We start from the raw sequence: 7,095 nt of genomic DNA, 5'->3' as shown, positions 1-7,095 counted from the left end.
TCCGGGCCTCAGCCCTGCAGACAAGTTCCAGCTCCTACCTGCTGCCCTAGGCCTCACTGCACTGCCAGGGACCCTACTCCTGGGCAACTGCGCTCAGCCAGGCTTGTCAGGAGCCTGGTCACCAGAGGCGTTAGAAGCGGAAGGGTCTGCGAGCCTGTGCCAGCCGGTGACCAGCTTTGCGGAGGGAGATCGCAGAAGCGGGAGAGAGCCCCGGAGAACTGTGCACACCACTGAGGGCAGCTGTTACCCAGGAGGACGGGGTGCCGGGTGCCGAGGAGGACGGGGTGCCGGGTGCCGAGGAGGTGGGTATGACTGGACCAGTGAGCTCAGGGTCACTGTCCCTCTGGTGGCCTCGTACAGCGGCGGCCACCTTGACTGGTCCAGATGGCCAGGAAGGGTTGCCCCCAGGGTGATTTAAAGGGATGTGGCCTTGACATTGCGTTCCCTCTGGGGGCAAACTTCCCTCCCGTCCCCTGCAGGGTGAGCCCAGCCACCCAGCCAGCAAGAGGGGTCCCTTTATTGGCACGTGAGGGTCTCCGATGGCTTGGCATGAACCGTCTCTGATGCGAGGTTGATGCCACCAGCCTGGTCCCCAGAGGCAGACTCTGCTGGAATCTGGGACTCGTTCCCAAGTATGCAGTTAGTAACCCGGGAGCCTGGGACTCTGTTAGCAAGAGAGACAGACACATCAAGACACATTGTGCTGGATCCTGGGTTTTTAATCAGCTGCATTTCCTTCAAGTAAGAGAGACGCGTTGTAGACAGTGGTCACCGGCAGTCCCTTAGCGACGGTGGGAGAGGCTAAGACGGCAGGACGTGTGTCTCGGGCACAGGCCGGGGCCACTGCCTTAGCATCTCTTTTCTCAGCCCAGCTCGGACCTGGGGGTGAGGGAAACGACCGCGCGCCTCTGAATCAGACCAAGCCTGAGTTCCGGCCCAGGCTCTGTCCCACGCTCGTGGAGGGGAGCGAGGGACATGGTACACAGGAAGCTCCCAGAACATGGAGCTTCGGGTGACCCAAACCCCAAACTCAGTAAGGAGAAGGACAAGGCTCCAGCGGCCTCAGGCATGGCTGGACCCGGGCTCACAGATGGTATGGGCCCGGTCCCTCGCTCTGACCGCCCCGTTACCTTCGTTCCCAGGTGGGGTCTTTTCCCACGCTGGACCCCGACAGCTCTGAACCTTCACTTACAGCTTTAAAGTCATCGTTCTTTCCGAAAGCCAACTTCCTTGCCAGCTGTTCGCCAGAGGTCTGGCGCCAGTGGCAGAGTGTGGCCGGCGTGCGGGCCCACTCACGGGCCGGGCAGCCCACGAGGGAGCGGCAGGTGAACTCTCTCGGCCCACCTGTGGGGTCAGGTACAGCCGTGTAGGTAGGCCCTGTCACCCTCCGATGTTCTGCCTCAAGGCTTTCCCCAAAGTTAAGGGCAGGGAGACTGGGGAGTTCACACCCTTAGGGGCCACCAACTGTCAATGGGGACAAGAGGGACAGAGGCAGAGAGGCCCCCCACCTGAAGTACGCCCACTGAGAGGGGACAGGACTCAGGTTGGCAGGGGAAGGCAGGGTGCCTGGCAGGCAAAGCGCAGGGGTCCCCGTGGGCCCGCATGGCCGGCTCTCTCCCTGGCCTCCGCGTCTGATGTGGGGTGAGCTGTCACACCAGATCCCTCCGACCTCTGGCTGTCTGCAGTCTGGACGGAGGAGGGACGTCACCTTTCGCTTCGAGCTCTCTGTCCCCAGGGACCATGAGCGACTGCAGCCAGGAACTCCAATTCATAAACGGGCACAGAGAGTGCGCGCGGGGCCGCAGGTGTGTCCTCGTTTCGGGTGTCCCTTGTGGTCCCCTCTGGCTCACCAGGTGAGGCAGGTCGTGGCGTGATCAGCGCAGCTGTGTGGGGACTGGCATGCACCTGGGAGGTGACGGCATGAGGCGGCCCTGGAGATGAAGCCGCGCTGCCCTTTACGTCACCGCTGCAGCAAATGACATGGTCAGTCTCTGCCTCTGTCGTCACAGGGCCTTGTCCCCCGTGACCCTGCTGGACATGTCCTTGTGCATTTTTCTTATGTAAAAGACACTCGCTGTGGCGCTTAGGGTCCGCCCGAATAATCGAGGATGACCCCCTCATCTTGCGATCCTAATGTGATCGTATCTGCAAAGACCCTTTTTCTAAGTAAATAAGGTAACATCTCAGGTTCTGGGGATCAGGACACAGGCACATCTTTGGGGAGGGGGGTGTGTTTCAGCCTGCCACACCCTTCCTGAGCATACCTCCCATAATGTTTTATAGATTTGAGGCCAAATTTCCAGTTCATCTCTTTCGTCCGTTTTCCTGGGGAATCTTGTTTTTAAAGGACCATAACCTTCGGACATGATATTAAGTGTAACAGACCTTAATGCCCTAGGGAGACGGCCTGGACCCTCTCAGTACATAAACATTCATAGCAGGATCATCCAGGCTCATCAAACATGTACTGAGCACCTACTATGTGCCCAGCTCACTCCCTTCTCACAGTGACCCCAGGGGAAAGAATCACCACCCCATTTTTCAGATGCAGAAATTGAGACCCAGGACGTAAGGAAGTGGGTCACACAGCCAGTAACCAGCGGAGTGGGGTCGGGAGTTCCGGGTGCTCTGACTCCAAGTGCAGCCTCTGGTTATGGATCCACTGGGCTTGTCTGGGGTCACTCCCGATGCCGGTCCTGCTCGAAGCATCCCCTGGCCTCGTCCAGTCCAGACCGGATTTTCTGTTCGGCACCTGGCCGCTGTCCCTGCTCCCAGACCCCTCACCCTGTGCCTCAGGAGCCAGTCTGGGCTCTTCTCTTTCATAGGAGGTCCTGAGCAGCAGTGCCTTCCTGCGTGGGCACAGATGTCCCCTGTCCCAAAGTCCCCTGCTGGCCTGGGGCTCTATCTGGAGAGGTGGACTGATGACCTCCCTGCCACCACCCTGTTGCTGCCCTCTGTGGGGAGGGTCCTCTCACAAGTCCATCCCCATGTCACACTCAATGACAGTGCTAAAACCCTCCCTCGCCTTCTCAGATCTACACCATCACCTCCAGGGGCTCCCCCGCCCCCCACCTAGCCGCCCTCCCTGCCGGGAACACAGGAGCGTTAAATTCTCCTTCCTCTGAAACGACTGTTCGCCAAGAGCGAGCTACAAATGGATTCTTTTCTTTTTTACTTCTGGTTCTGGCTAAACACAGGGACCTCAGGCCCGCTCGGGAGGGCGGGCGACGTTCCGAGGCTCTCCCTGGCCTCTGTGCCCTTTCCTCTGGCTGCCTCATGATTTCCGCAATGTGAAGGCCCCGTGGGGCTGTCCCAGGGCAGGGAACAAGGCCTGCCTTGTGTGCCCAGGGGAGGCAGGGGCGGGGACCGGAGGGCAGCTGAGCCCACCCCCGCCCCCGCCCCGGGCCACCCCTCCTCCTCGTTGGCCCTTGGGGTCGTGATTGTCTAGGGCCTTTGGGATGTTTCTCGGACTCTTGTAATGTCCTTTCTCCAGAAGTCACTGATGAAATACTTCTTCTCTAGGATATTTTATGTCGTTAACAGACCTGTCAAACTGAGTGTCCCCAGATCACGTAAAATTCTCCCCCTCGCTCCTGTGCTAGAGATGATGGACCCTAAACTCACCTTTCTGAGGTCCCCCGTCCTGGACAATGCCAGCTTTCCGAGACGTCTGAGGTCTGGCCCCGCTCTGCGCCTTGTCCTGGGGAGGGGCGCTAACACAAACTTGCCCTGCGCCCTTAGAAACGGCGGGCCAGTGGCGTTTCGAGGCTCTGACAGCCACTTCAGAGCTGCCTTGCCAAAGGAACTTTTTGTCCAATCTGTCACACGCTCACTCTGTGCAGACTCGCGGTGGAGACCTGTGGGGAGGGCCCCGGGCTGTTCCAAACCACCTCTATAAATAGCCGGCTTCAGCAGTTAACAAGGACCAAAGACTGCTGTCACAGGTTAGCCTCTTCCTTTTCCAGTAATTCAGCTGAGTGTAGCTGGACGTGGGGCCATGGCCAGGAGGGGGAGGACAGCCCACAGCTGCCCCAGGCGGAGAACTTGGAGGGGGCACCTCTTTTCATGCCATTTAGCAGGGAACAACTCACGACCTGGCTGGCAGCCCGCTTGGCTCATGAGTCCTGGACGGTCTTTGGTGCTGTGGTCAGCACGTGACTGTGGCTGTCGGCGACAAGCAGAGGCACCAAATCCAGGTTCATCTTCCTCGGGGCTTGTCTTGGGCGACACATCTGGTAAGCATCAAAACAGGACAGAGAACACTGCCTAATGGGAACCGACCAGGGACATTCTAGGCGCCCCTTCTGGAGAAAACCCTTCCTGTGGAGTCTGACTCCCGTGGCTCCTAAGTCAACCAACCGCATGTGTTTCTCGGAGCGACCGGCTACCAGCTGGCTGTGCGCACGGGCAGTCGGTGACCTACGGGTTTCCTGTCCTCATCAGTGAAATGGGATGTACCCCAAGGGGTCTTCTGCCCCACTCGGATTCAAAGCCACACCTTGATTGAGTGGCGATGCTCTAGGCACCCGGCCAGTGGAGAGGGGGGCATGCTGCTGGGGAGCAGGTGCCAGGCCTGTACCTGTGCAGAGGAGCAGCGAGTCTGTTCACCTGTGAGCAGAGACCAAGCTGGCCCTGAAGAGGGAGTCCTAGGAAGTGACGGGTGCTCGTGGGGGTGGGGCAGGGGGCCGGTGCCGCACAGCTCTCACCACAGAGTTGTGTGAAGGTCGGACGAAGGCTGATTGGCCTGCCTCTTATAGCCTTGTGGCCGTGACTTGATGAGAGAGGCCACACCCCCCAACCTGACCCGGCATTTCCTCGTGCTGAGCCCCGGGCCTTGCATATCTCTCACTTTCTTCTCTGAACTAGTTTTATCTCCCAGCTCCTGTTCCCTGGCTTGCTTGCTCCATCCATCATCCATCCATTCATCCACCCATCCATCCATCCAGGAAGTATCTTTTGAGTGCCTTAGCGAATGCTCTCCCATGCCCTGTTCAGTCTCTACATGGACCCCACCTCACCCTGGGGAGCCTGGCACCCCTCCCCAGCACCCTCTCCTTTGCCCTTCTGATGTAGCCACTTCCAGCTGTTCTGCAGAGACATCTTCCTGGTCTAGTCCAGTCCCTCAGGAGCACCCCAAGCATAGACCCCAGGACAGTGCAGGCCCAGGAGAGAGGACACGAGCGTGGGCAGCACAAATGAGACTGCTGACGGGAGTGTGACCGTCTCTGTTCCTCCCTCTGCGGCCAGAGGAACGAATGGGTTTGGGGTCATCTGGGTTCTCTGACAGGGCAGCAAGTGCTATCAAAGAGAGGGAAAATATAAATTCCGACATGGTCGGCAGAGGATCAGCTCACGTTTTCCTCTACAGAAAGCTGAGGAAGTGAGACGAGCTTCCCCCCGTGGTGGCGATGCGTCCCCAGCACTCCAGGTGACAGCACTGCAGGGCCTTGGCCAGGCTCCCGGGAGAAGCCGCTCTGCCGCTCTGCCGTGGAGGCGCTTCGTGATTGCTGTTGACCTAACTGTCAAACCGCGGAAGGTGGGGACGCTTCCCCAGAGCACACCTGCGTGCCTTTGCACTGCGGCGTCCGACAAGGGGGCCCCGTGGACTCGTCTCTGTGAGGCCGCAGAGGCATCTAGAGAATGGTTCGGAGTGTCCCCTTTGGAGCCCAATGGACAGCGGAGTGAATGCCAGCTCTGCCACTTGCTACCCGTGTGACTTTAGTGGGTCTCTGAATTGAGGCCTTAGCCTCCCTCACCTGATTAATGGTGACAGAGCTGGCCACTTCGCAGGGCCACTGATGGACTGAATGGGATTAAAGACAGAGGTCGCTCAGCACGGGATGGGCGTGGACAAACATGGGCGATGTTGGCCATTCTAGCACGGCTCCTGAGCCCCCACTGACTGGAGGGGGGCATCCCAGAGCACACCTCGGAGGTCCCCAAAGTCACAGGTGACCTGCAGAGAGTGATGGAGAGTGGGCATGCACCGAAGCCCTGGGTGCACCTGTATCCCAGGCCAGCCTGGAGGTGGGGTGCCGCCCAATTTTCCAAATGACATCTGAGACATTGTGACACATCTGTGAGGAAGGGCCCCCTTGACACGCGAGCCACCCTCACTCTAGTTGCCTCTGCTGCCTTTGACTAATGGCTGACCCGACATCTTTCAGCGAGTGACCTTGTTGCAGCTGGCAATTCAAATATCTTTCAGTGTCAGAAATAATAAACGCCACCATGAGATGAACAAGCAAGGCTTAAACTGAGTGCAGATTAATGGGGTTTTAATATTCCTAATTTAATCACTCCTTCCTGTCGTACCGTGGGCTACATGATGTAGCGGCTAATTATTTTTTTTTAACCATGATGGGGATCTTTCCTAATCAATTTTATATTTAACGCGAATGAAGGGAGGGCAGTGATTAATGAGAGAATAAATCTCACCAAACAGGCACAAGCAAGTGATCAGTTAAAAATACGTTGGGATGATTTTTTTTTTTCCTTCTCACGTAGCAAATTCTTCGGGGATGGGATGGGCACGATTTAAAGTCACTTTTATTGTGCAGAAAGGAAACACTTAAAGATTTTAAAACGTGTTAGTCGGGCAGTACTAAGCACGTGTGTTTACGATCAAAAACGATGTGTATTGGTAAGTAGGGTGGCATTTTGTAGCTGCTACTTTTTATAGGGAGCATAATATAGAGTCGTGTCAGGAAAATAGTGTCACCTGGTCCTCCGTAACCACAGGTTCCTCTTCAGCCACTTTGACCAACGGCAAGTTAAAAATATTTCTTAAAAAATGTTACGTTGTTGCTAACGTGTACTATGTAGTTAGGTCTATGATGGTTGCCTGGTTTTGTCTGTATTGAACATGTATAGACTTTTTTCCTTGTCATTAGTCCCTAAGTAATACATTGTAACAACTGTTTACATTGTATTAGGTATTATCAGTAATCTAACATGTTACATTGTATTAGGTATTATCAGTAATCTAGAGATGATTTAAAGTTAATGGGAAGAGTGTGTAGGTTGTATGCAAATACTGTGCCGTAAAGGACTTGAGCGTCCGCGGATTTGGGTTCCGTGGGTGGTCCTGGAACC

The 7,095-nt window shown here is 56.4% G+C and overlaps 1 long non-coding RNA gene across 2 annotated transcripts; it reads left to right on the top strand.

Moving 5' to 3' along the window:
* The first annotated feature begins 3,374 nt into the window (after positions 1–3,374).
* LOC120600119 (uncharacterized) lies at positions 3,375–5,854 on the top strand. 2 transcript variants are annotated; one of them, XR_005652108.1, is made up of 3 exons: positions 3,375–3,944; positions 4,077–4,235; positions 5,369–5,854. It is a non-coding gene; the product is annotated as an uncharacterized LOC120600119 (long non-coding RNA). The 2 variants fall into 2 exon arrangements; XR_005652109.1 differs by having other exon boundaries at positions 5,074–5,854.
* Positions 5,855–7,095: the final 1,241 nt, after the last annotated feature.

Source organism: Pteropus medius, unplaced genomic scaffold (genome assembly GCF_902729225.1).
Source record: "Pteropus medius unplaced genomic scaffold, Ma_sr-lr_union100, whole genome shotgun sequence".
In the NCBI taxonomy this organism is placed as follows: Eukaryota; Metazoa; Chordata; class Mammalia; order Chiroptera; family Pteropodidae; genus Pteropus; species Pteropus medius.
The sequence above is the reverse complement of the archived record's forward strand: the minus strand, read 5'-3'. Positions and strand labels throughout refer to the sequence as shown.